We start from the raw sequence: 11,252 nt of genomic DNA on the forward strand, positions 1-11,252 counted from the left end.
GTCCGCGGAATCCCAGGGCATATTCTGGGCAGAATGTTCTCTGGCAGCTGGCGGCTTCTGGAGGGTCAGTGCTGTTAGCTTTCCCATCGGAGGAGCTGGGTGATGGGGATTACAAGCAAGGGAAGGTCAAATCCTTGTCTGTATTTGCCTCTTCTTAATAGGCACTGGGCATGGGGGTGACATATGCTCTCTACTCTTAGGGAAGTGATTGCAACTCTGCATTGGTTTTGTTTTTCTTTTATGCATTCCTATGAACTTTGCTTTTCCTTTTTTTTTTTTTTGTGTGTGTGTGTGTGTGTGTGTAGGCAGTTCACACAGTCATGCAGGTTTTCAAATACAGCTGTTCCATGCCCTAGAATGACTGCAAGTAGTTTTTAACTCCAAACCCTTCACTCAAGTTTCTTCCGAGTTTTGTACGTTTGACAGTTTATGCATCTTATTCACAAGCCTGCTGATGAATGCAGACTTCGTGTTAGGTGTTGATTGAACTGCAGCCGTCTGCCGCCCTGGGTATGGAAACTTCAGTAGAGTAGAGGTCACTAGTCAGTCGGGTGCCAGGACCACAAATGGTATGCGTTTTATCTGAGGTTGGGCAGGCCAGAGTCCAGAAATCTAGGTGAGCAGTGTGAAAGCTAGCAAATGCAAGTTTACCAAGGTCAGAGCAGGCAGGAGGTCAGGAATTCAGCATGAATAGCAAAGCCATTTGTGGGCAGCCTGGGTGGCTCAGCGGTTTGGCGCCTCCTTCGGCCCAGGGTGTGATCCTGGGGACCCTGGATTGAGTCCCGAGAGTCAGGCTCCCTGCATGGAGCCTGCTTCTCCCTCTGTGTCTCAGCCTCTCTCTGTGTGTGTCTCTCATGAGTGGATAAATAAAATCTTAAAAAAAAAAAAAAAGAGAAAAGCCATTTGTGCTTTCATTGCACAAGGACTCTGAGCATTTGTTGTGTACCAGGAACAAAGTTTGGCCCTGCGGATTCAGTATGAATAAAAGATGGGTCAGTCTCCCAAGAAACCCAGTTGTTTAGCGGTGGACATATGCATCACTTATTCAGCTTTATTTATTACAGCTTCACATATAGATTTCCATGAGTTAACCTAATCCACATAATTGTGCGCTGTATTCCATTCTGTTAATATTGAGCAGTTCCCTAAGCCGTTCTCTTTTGTGCATTAGAGATGTTTCATATTTCTACTGCAAAAAAATAATGCTGCTACATACTTTGCATAAATTTCATTTTTCCCTTTTTTGACATTTTCTTCTCTTTTCTCTTTTGTAAAGTGGAAAGGGTAGATTAAATGTTTTAAAGACGTTTTAGCTCTTGCTACACACTGAGAAGTTGCTCTTCAGAAATAACGCAGCCCACCAGCAGTAAAATGGGCTATAGATCCTCCTCCAACACTGCCTTAAAAAAAAAAAAAAAAAAGCATCTTTTAGTTATTTGTGCCATTTTGTGGATTCTAATTTGCACCTCTTTCATTGCTATCAAACTGCACGTATCTCATGCAATTCAATTTAGTTTGTCAGGGTTTTCTTTTGTTATAAATTTTTAATCTTCCTTGACTACCTATGCTGTGAAAGCAGAGTATTTATAATTCTGTATATGTTTAGAGCAATAAGTAGGTGTTAAGCACTTTCATTTTGTTATTTTTCTTTTTTGGGGGGTAAGATTTCTTTTTTTTAATAATAAATTTATTTTTTATTGGTGTTCAATTTGCCAACATACAGAATAACACCCAGTGCTCATCCCGTCAAGTGCCCCCCTCAGTGCCCGTCACCCAGTCACCCCCACCCCCCGCCCTCCTCCCCTTCCACCACCCCTAGTTCGTTTCCCAGAGTTAGGAGTCTTTATGTTCTGTCTCCCTTTCTGATATTTCCCACACATTTCTTCTCCCTTCCCTTCTATTCCCTTTCACTATTATTTATATTCCCCAAATGAATGGGACCATATAATGTTTGTTCTCCGATTGACTCCGATGACTCCGATTTCACTCAGCATAATACCCTCCAGTTCCATCCACGTTGAAGCAAATGGTGGGTATTTGTCATTTCTAATAGCTGAGTAATATTCCATTGTATACATAGACCACATATTCTTTATCCATTCGTCTTTCGATGGACACCGAGGCTCCTTCCACAGTTTGGCTATCGTGGCCATTGCTGCTATAAACATCGGGGTGCAGGTGTCCCGGCGTTTCATTGCATCTGTATCTTTGGGGTAAATCCCCAACAGTGCAATTGCTGGGTCGTAGGGCAGGTCTATTTTTAACTCTTTGAGGAACCTCCATACAGGTTTTGTGTCTTCTTGAAAGAATTTGAGGAAGACACAAAGAGATGGAAAAATATTCCATGCTCAAAGATTGGCAGAATTAATATTGTGAAAATGTCATTGTTACCCAGGGCAATTTACACGTTCAATGCAATCCCTATCAAAATACCATGGACTTTCTTCAGAGAGTTAGAACAAATTATTTTAAGATTTGTGTGGAATCAGAAAAGACTCCAAATAGCCAGGGGAATTTTTAAAAAGAAAACCATATCTGGGGGCATCACAATGCCAGATTTCAGGTTGTACTACAAAGCTGTGGTCATCAAGACAGTGTGGTCCTGGCACAAAAACAGACACATAGATCAATGGAACAGAATAGAGAACCCAGAAGTGGACCCTCAACTTTATGGTCAACTAATATTCGATAAAGGAGGAAAGACTATCCATTGGAAGAAAGACAATCCCTTCAATAAATGGTGCTGGGAAAATTGGACATCCACATGCAGAAGAATGGAACTACACCACTCTCTTTCACCATACACAAAGATAAACTCAAAATGGATGAAAGATCTAAATGTGAGACAAGATTCCATCAAAATCCTAGAGGAGAACACAGGCAACACCCTTTTTGAACTCGGCCACAGTAACTTCTTGCAAGATACATCCACGAAGGCAAAAGAAACGAAAGCAAAAATGAACTATTGGGACTTCATCAAGATAAGAAGCTTTTGCACAGCAAAGGATACAGTCATTTTGTTATTTTTCTTTTGATACTGTTATCACATTGTTCTAACAGTGTAACTTATTTACATATGAACAGATCCATATGATGATATACTCCATGTTCTGGTGTAAATGTATCCCTTTTGTAGATATAATGGTCCATTTGCCCTACTAGCCTATTTCCTTCTACTTCTTTTGATCTAATTTCATACCACACCATTCTCAGGTATCCTAACACTCTTTTTTTTTTTTAAAGTTTTTATTTATTTATTTATTTGAGAGAGAGTGTGTGGCCGTACATGCTTGAATTGGGGGAAGACCAGAGTAGGGGGAGAGAGAATCTGAAATAGACTTTGTGCTGAGCCCAATGCAGGGCTCAATTTCACGACCCCAAACTCATGATCTGAGCCAAAACCAAGAGTTGGATGCTTAACCTACCGAGCCACCCAGACACCCCCCAACTCTAATTCTTAAGTAGATATTTTCTTTTCTCTGCTATTTGTCTTGGATTCCTAATTCCAGTTTGTCATTTTTAAGTTCTTATAATAGCTTTAATTAATGAAATCACCATACCATGACTCATTTATTTGATCATTGATCTTTAAAAAAAGGATAACTTACATGTGATTCTATAATTACTTTAAAAAACAAGAAGTTTTGTCTGCTTCGACGTCTGGATTTGTTTTTACTATCAAGTTGCCCAATTAGTTAAATGTCACTAGAAGATTTTTTGAACAGATATTAAAATTAAACTAAATATCAACATATTAATCCAGGAAATGTTATCATCTTTGTTGCGCTTGATTTTACTAATCACAATTTTTAAAAATTTTCTAAATGGATGATATCGTATTTCTCCTTGGCTTCTGTCTAATTATCCTGTCACGTAGGGCACCCTATAGCTGGAATCCTTGACAAGAGGTTTTCCACGGAAATCTATACATAGTCGTCTCCCTCCAAGGACTTTCTCAGAAAAGAGACCTCAGATGCCCTCCAGAGCATGAGCTGCCTGTGATCACAAGATCCAGGTATCAATTACACAGGCAGGGGAGAGAAAGGCGCTCAGCAGAACAGTGTCTACATGTGCCCAGCACTCAGTGGCATCCTGCCAGCATGAGAATGGACAAGGCATCTGGGAGCCCAGAGAGAAAACTCTGCTTTCAGATGTGGCATGGCATCCTGCAGGCTGGGGGGGGCGGGGGGGGGGGGGCTATCTAGAAATGAGAGGAGGGTATTGAGCTAATCTTTTTTATTTTTAGTAGAAACTTTTACACAATCTAAATCTCTTACCAAGTTGAGAATAGAAAATGGGATCTGCAAAAGAGTAAAAGGCACAAGAAAAAAAAACACTTAAGGATTTGTTGAAAGTGGTGATAATGTGTATAGGTATAGACCTAAAACTGTTCCTAATTAGAAGATACCATTACTGAGATCCCTGGGTGGCGCAGCGGTTTGGCGCCTGCCTTTGGCCCAGGGCGCGATCCTGGAGACCCGGGATCGAATCCCACGTCGGGCTCCCGGTGCATGGAGCCTGCTTCTCCCTCTGTCTGTGTCTCTGCGCTTCTCTCTCTCTGTGACTATAATAAATAAAAGGGAGTGTTTAAAAAAAAAAAAGAAGATACCATTACTATTTGTTCACATGGTTAAATGTCATCATTAAGCGAAGAGGAATAAATCCTGAAAATTTATTTTTTTAAAGATTTTATTTATTTTTTCATGAAAGACACAGAGAGAGAGAGAGAGAGAGAGAGAGAAGCAGAGACATAGGCAGAGGGAGAAGCTGGAACCTGGGATCATGCCCTGAGCTGAAGGCAAATGCTTAACCCCTGAGCCATCCAGTGGTTGAAAATTTCATAAATTTTTTGATCACACAAGACCACATATGAATTTCTGAATTTCATTCAAAGGTATTTAATAGACACACTCACATTGATGCATCACTTTCAAAACGGTGAAACAAAATAAATGCAGTATTTCTCCGTAGTCCTTGCTCAGAGTAGCTTACTAATAAGAACAATACCTTAATAACAAATTCTTTATAATCAGGTGCCATGATATGTAGAAAAGTGCACATCCACACCACATACCTTCAGAAGTCAGGAGTATTCCTTCAAAATGCTCCAACTACTGGTTCCTATTTTAGCTAATTCCAAGCAAAACTATGAAACTACAAAATGTGTCTTTTTAAAAAACCCATTGTTCATTTTAGACCCTTCTCACCTTTAGTGATCTGCTACTTTGGGTATGCATTTTCCTCTTACTTTTCCATACTGAAACAGAAATTTTCTGAACCGCTAATACCCAATTCATTCATTCATTCACTTTTTTCTTTTTCATCTTTCAACAAGCATTATTGGATCCACAGTTTAGACACTGCAAACTTCATAGGGTACTGGTGATAGGAAGATCAGGAAGGTAAGATTATCATCCTAGAGACGCTTATGTAGGAACACACCTACTTCTGGTGTCTACATGGCTATCCTGGTGCAGTGTGTGTGACAGGGTCCAACTGGGGCTCCGGTTGTACTCCCAGGTGAATGGCTTTAGGTGTGATATGTCAGTCAGAGTTTGTATTTTTAACATTTTATGCATGCTTACGAAACAAAGTTTTGTTGGAAAGACTTTAGTCACTTATTTAAAGGCTGTGATTTCTGGGGGCCAAGGAGCCCCTGAATCATGAAAGAAAGAAAGGAAGAAGAAAGAAAGAAAGAAAGAAAGAAAGAAAGAAAGAAAGAAAGAAAGAAAGAAAGAAAGAAAGAAGAAAGAAAGAAAGAGAGAAAGTCAGAGAGACTTCTTCTGAAAGGCTCTGATCCCTGGAGACATTGGCTCAGTGGTGGCTGGTGCAGGGTAGCCAGGGCACTCTCCAGCCCCTACAGCCTGCCCCCAATTAACCCAGGTAGACCCCCTCCTGCTGAAGAGAGTTCATAACTTCTCTGCCATTCATAATATTAGCATCTCCTCTTTACTTTATCCAAGACTTCAACAAGCATATTCAGTATTTTATTGTACAATTAAGTTTAATTTTATGGGTAGTAAGAATGCCTCCGACTAGAACTATCTACCTTCCTTTTTTTTTTTTTTTTTGAACTATCTACCTTCCATGTTGACACTTCTGGTCTCTGACTTGCATTCTCTGTGAATGAAGCCATTAATCACCTGGAGTTGACTTGATTGATTTTTAAGTATCTTTTGAACTGACTTCGCTAGTATTTAGTGCGTCATACAACTTCCCAGTAAATTTTAAGTTCTATTTAAATAATCTCTACACCCAATGTGGGGCTTGAACTCATGACCCAGGATTAAGAGTCACGGGCTCTTTCAACTGAGCCAGCCAGGTACCCCCCTATCAATCATTTTTATTTTTTAAAAAATTTATTTATTTATTTATTCATGAGAGACACACAGAGAGAGGCAAAGACATAGGCAGAGGGAGAAGCAGGCTCCATGTGAGGAGCCTGATGAGGGAATCCATCCTGGGACCCCGGGATCATGACCTGAGCCAAAGGCAGACGGTCAACCACTGGGCCACCCAGGTGCCCCTACCAGTCATTTTCAAAAACACTTCAATGAATGCTGTAAATCTGTCTCTGACCTGTATACTAAAACCCCACACCACCTTTTTTATGATTCAGGGGCTCCTCTGCTTTCATTTCATCAACAGGATAATCCCTGTTAACTATTAAAATCAATGTTTAATAAATGTTACCAATGAGACCATCTTTGCTCCTCTATGCTGTTAGATAACAATATTTTGCTATATATGTGTATATATATATATATATATATATATAGCAAAATATTGTTATATATATATATATATATAACAATATATATATATATATATTATATATATATATATTGTTATATTATATATAACAATATATATATATATATATATATAACAATATATATATATATATATATATCCCCTATACGCTTACCTTTATCCCATGACCCTTTTCTCATGCCTTATAGACATTGTGTCATTGCTTCAGAAAAAGAAAACATTCAGAAAGTAGAGAAAAAAAAAAAACTATTCCTGGCATGAGAATTTCCAGAAGAGAAAGATTTCGAGTATCAGCAGTAGATTTAGTAGAGTACCTGAAGGAAAGCGAATTTTCCTGCCCACCCCATATTTCCAAAGATTACATAAAGTTTTCCAAAACTGGGGAGAAAGGAAGTATGTTCGGGAAAAGCGAGGAGTGAGATGTTAGTGTGGATTCTTGAGAAACAGGGGTGGTGTACTCTCTCCCAGCTCAGGGAGGCAGCGGGAGGCCAGGAGGTCAGTGACTAGGTGATGTTTTAGTGCACAGGTCAGAGACAGCCTTCCAGAGCCCACCCCAGTCTAATAAGGGAGCAGGAGGACAAAGTCCAGTACCTGTAGGTTAGTCCACTGGTGTGAAGGACCCTGGGGAGCCCCCATTAGTTTCTCGGGCCCCCAGCATGGCGTAGGAGCAGCAGAAGAGAATTTTGTATCCAAGGACAACCAAGTTAGCTGAAAACAAGCCAGACCTGAGGAGCCTCATGGTTGGAAATGAGGCCAATGTCCAGAATGACCTTGATGGAGACCAGAAGGGTACGGTTAGGACCTCAAGCTGATGCCAGCATGGATAGGTGAAGATCCAGACCATAGGCCCCTTCCCATTCATAGTACTATAGAAATCCCTGGAATTTATACGTAAACCATTGCCAAAAGGAAAGAGGAAAAGGGACCCAAATTGTTTTCACCACGTGGCAGAAGGAAGTCTCTCAATGGAAATTAAGTTGCCTCGCCCAGTAGAGTTTCTGGGCCAATATCTGTACTTGCTATAGCATTTTCTTAGTCTTAAAATATATATATATGCCAAAGACATATCATAATTTTGGAAATTCTTGGAAATTCTTTGCTGTTGCTTGTTCCATCAAGCACATTTATTTATTTAAGAAGGAGACACAGACTTACTTGACAATGAGAGATGGAGGAGGGAGGGACTTTAGGGCTATAAGTAAAGTTACAGAAAACTATCATTTTCCCTATAGTGCTCTTTGAAGTTTCAGCTTATGGTTTGTCATTTTGTTTTGTTTTGTTTTGTTTTGTTTTGTTGTTGTTGGAGAGGGAGAGAGAGAGAGAAAGAGAGCAGGAGGTGGAGGGGTGGGGGGGGGGCAGACCAGAGGGAGCCGGAACCCTAAGCAGGCTCCACCCTCAGCACGGAGCTGCACCACCTGAGCCAAAATCAAGAGATGGATGCTTAACTGCTTTAACCCACTCTGCCGCCCAGGAGCCCCCAGCTTAGGCAATTTTTAAATGGCTAAAATAAATAAGTACAGCAACTTAATCTTTTAGCATATAAAAGATACCATGATATCTTAAACATAATAGTCAGTAGTAAATGCTGCTGAATCAATAGGAAATAACGTGCTTCGATTTCTAGTGCGATAGTTCTCAGCTCTTTCCAACAGTGGAGCGCAGGTAACCCACCATAGGTTTGGTGGAGCAGGATGAAATCTGGAATTTCATCACATAAAGTAGGAGTAATTATACTAGCAGCAATAGAATTGTAGCCACGTTAATGGTTGGTTTCTCAATCTCTACTTGCAGCTCTGTCAACTTTTCCTTTACATGTTTTAGGGCTTTAATTTTAAAGGAATATATGATTTGAATGGTTATGCCTTCTTGGTAATTTTAACTTTTAATTATTTTTTAAAAAAGATTTTATTTATTTATTCACAAGAGACACGGAGAGAGGCAGAGACACAGACTCTGATGTGGGACTCGATCCCAGGACCTCGGATCACGACCTGAGCCAAAGGCAGATTCTCAACCACCAAGCCACCCAGCTTCCCCTGACTTTTAATTCTTAAGTCGTGGTCTTATTAATCTGCAGTAATGCTTTCACCTTAAAGTCTTTTCCCCTAAAGGAACAGAGCAATACCTACCGTCACTTGGTCTGTATTCTCCTAGTTTATCTTTTTATAACTTTCTACTTTTAACCATTCTCTATGTTTTATGTATGCTCCCTGTAAACTTCTATATTTTATGTTTTCCTTTTTTTAAAAAAAAAAGTTGATGCTTTTATTCTTTTAGCTAGAGAGTTTGAATCCATTTCCACTTATTGTGATCACTGATATGTTTTAAATTTTATGTGGAAATAGTTGTAGACTCAAAGGAAGTTACAAAGGAATTACTACATATATTTAAAATGTTGATTTCTGTCCCTTCATTTTATGCTTTCCATTTGCCTTCTGTTTTTGAAAGTCATCATTTTCATTCCTTATTTTCCGTGACTACCCTATGTCAACCATTATATATTTTCTGATTACTTGTTAAGGTGTTAATAACATCATAATGGCTATTAATTAATTATTTTGAGTGGCTATAATACTATCAGTTTTCAAAATTGCCAAGTTTTCTTCTTGGCCTGTTTAAGCACTGGGCATCTCTTGGGACCATGAGGAGTTTATTCACTGCTGCCGGCAACACTAAAGCCAAATTAATAAGAGGGTGACACAACTGTCCGGTAGGCATAGTTTGCCACGGAGAGGTTGTGCTCTAGAGGAATGGAGTTTCGTAATATTCTTCACCGTGGCCACTAGAGGGAGATCATATGTAGCTATGCAGGGTCTCTGATTTTTACTAAAAACCTGTCAGTAGGATATGAAACTAAGGGGGAAAAAAAGCCCCTTACTTTTAAAAAGACATACAAGTGAAGCCTCAAAATACTAGACAAAAATAATGAGGTCAAAGCAGTGACTGTCATATGAAAGCAAGACATGCCTGCCACCAGAAATGCTCTTTAAACAAAGGACACATATAGGTTAAAAGTAAAAAGAGAGAAAAAGCTCTAAAAAAAAAAAAAAAAAAAAAAAAAAAAAAACTAAAAAAAAAGCTCTAACAGAATGTTATTAGGGGTGAAGAAGGGCATTTCATAAAGAGAAAGGAGTTGGTTTCTCAAGAGGACATGGCAATCCTATATGTTTATTCATCTAAAAACAGAGCTCTAAGATACACGACGCAAAAATTTGACATAATTGCCAGGAGAAAGAGACAAATCCACAATTACAGTTAGGGATTGCAGTGTCTTTGTATTCATTCCCTAAGGGGTGCTGTAACAAATTTCCACAAAATGTGTGGTTTAACAGGGCCAAACTTTATTCTCTCCCAGTTCTGGGAGCTAGAAATCCAATGTCAAGATTTAGTAGAATAAGAGATCAATGTACAAAAAATCAATTGTATTTCTAAATACTATTATTAAACACTGGGAAATTGAATTAAGAAGTAACACTTACGGGGCACCTGGGTGGCTCACTGGTTAAAGGACAGCCTCTTGACCCCCTCAGGTCCTGATCTCATGGTCCTGCTCCAGCTCAGTCTGGAAATCTAGGAGTCTGTCTAAATTAAATAAATAAAATCTTTAAAAAAAAGAGAGAGAGAAATTGCTTTTACAATAGCATCAAAAATATGAAACACTTAGGAATAAATTTGACAAAACAGATTCAATGCAACCCTGTCCAAAATCTCTGCAAGTTCTTTGGGGACGGGGGGGGGGGGGGTTAGGAATTGACAAATTCTAAGGTTGATGTGGAAATGCAAAAAACACGGAAAGCTCGTGGAACGCCCTGGTAAGGGACCTGCTCAAGGACCCCCAACTTCCCCGAGAGGCCGTGTAGCGAGGTGCACAGGTACAGCTGTGTGGGAGCGGCTGTGGGGAGCAAACACCGAGGGAGGCAGGTTCTAGGGTGTTTGAAGCGGGACCTGCCGCCTAAGGCCGTGAATCTTGGTGGTTTTCTGATTTACCCGGAGCGCAGCGGGATGATCTGCTTAGTACAGAAGGAACAAGGATGGAGCAACCTTCAGATTCATTCCTTTCTTGCAGTTACCTTTTCCAGCGAGGCCCATTCCTGGGGTTCAGGGGACGCCGGCCTCCGGGCGTAGAGAGGGGCCTCGGGCGCAGTCTCCAACCCGGGCCACCGACCGCGCTGCGCCACGGATCCCCGCGCCCGCAGGCCGGGGCTCGCACCCCCCCCCCCCCCGCGCCTCCGGGGGCAGCTCGGGCCCTGGGGTGGCAGCGGCGCCCGGGGTGCGGCTGGGCTGGTGTCCCCGGCTGTCCCCGCGGGTCCCGGAGAGGCGCCGTGGGGAGCGCCTGCTGCGCCCGGGGCTCGGGGCTCCAGCGGGACGCGCCTCCCCCGGGCCGCGAAGGGGGGCTGCGGGGACAGAGGCGAGGCCGCGGCGGCGGGAGTGAGCAGGGGCGGGGGGGGGGGGGCTCTGACCGCCGCGCTCGGCAGCCT

The 11,252-nt window shown here is 41.3% G+C and overlaps 1 long non-coding RNA gene across 2 annotated transcripts; it reads right to left on the reverse strand.

Moving 5' to 3' along the window:
• Positions 1-1,017: 1,017 nt before the first annotated feature.
• Positions 1,018-11,020, reverse strand: LOC111090338. Of its 2 annotated transcripts, none has more exons than XR_005371120.1 (3): positions 10,845-11,020; positions 10,254-10,376; positions 1,018-1,400 (listed from the first exon to the last, which is right to left on the reverse strand). It is a non-coding gene; the product is annotated as an uncharacterized LOC111090338 (long non-coding RNA). The 2 variants fall into 2 exon arrangements; XR_005371121.1 differs by having other exon boundaries at positions 10,254-10,356; positions 10,845-11,018.
• Positions 11,021-11,252: the final 232 nt, after the last annotated feature.

This window comes from Canis lupus, chromosome 16 (assembly GCF_011100685.1).
Source record: "Canis lupus familiaris isolate Mischka breed German Shepherd chromosome 16, alternate assembly UU_Cfam_GSD_1.0, whole genome shotgun sequence".
Classification (NCBI taxonomy): domain Eukaryota; kingdom Metazoa; phylum Chordata; class Mammalia; order Carnivora; family Canidae; genus Canis; species Canis lupus.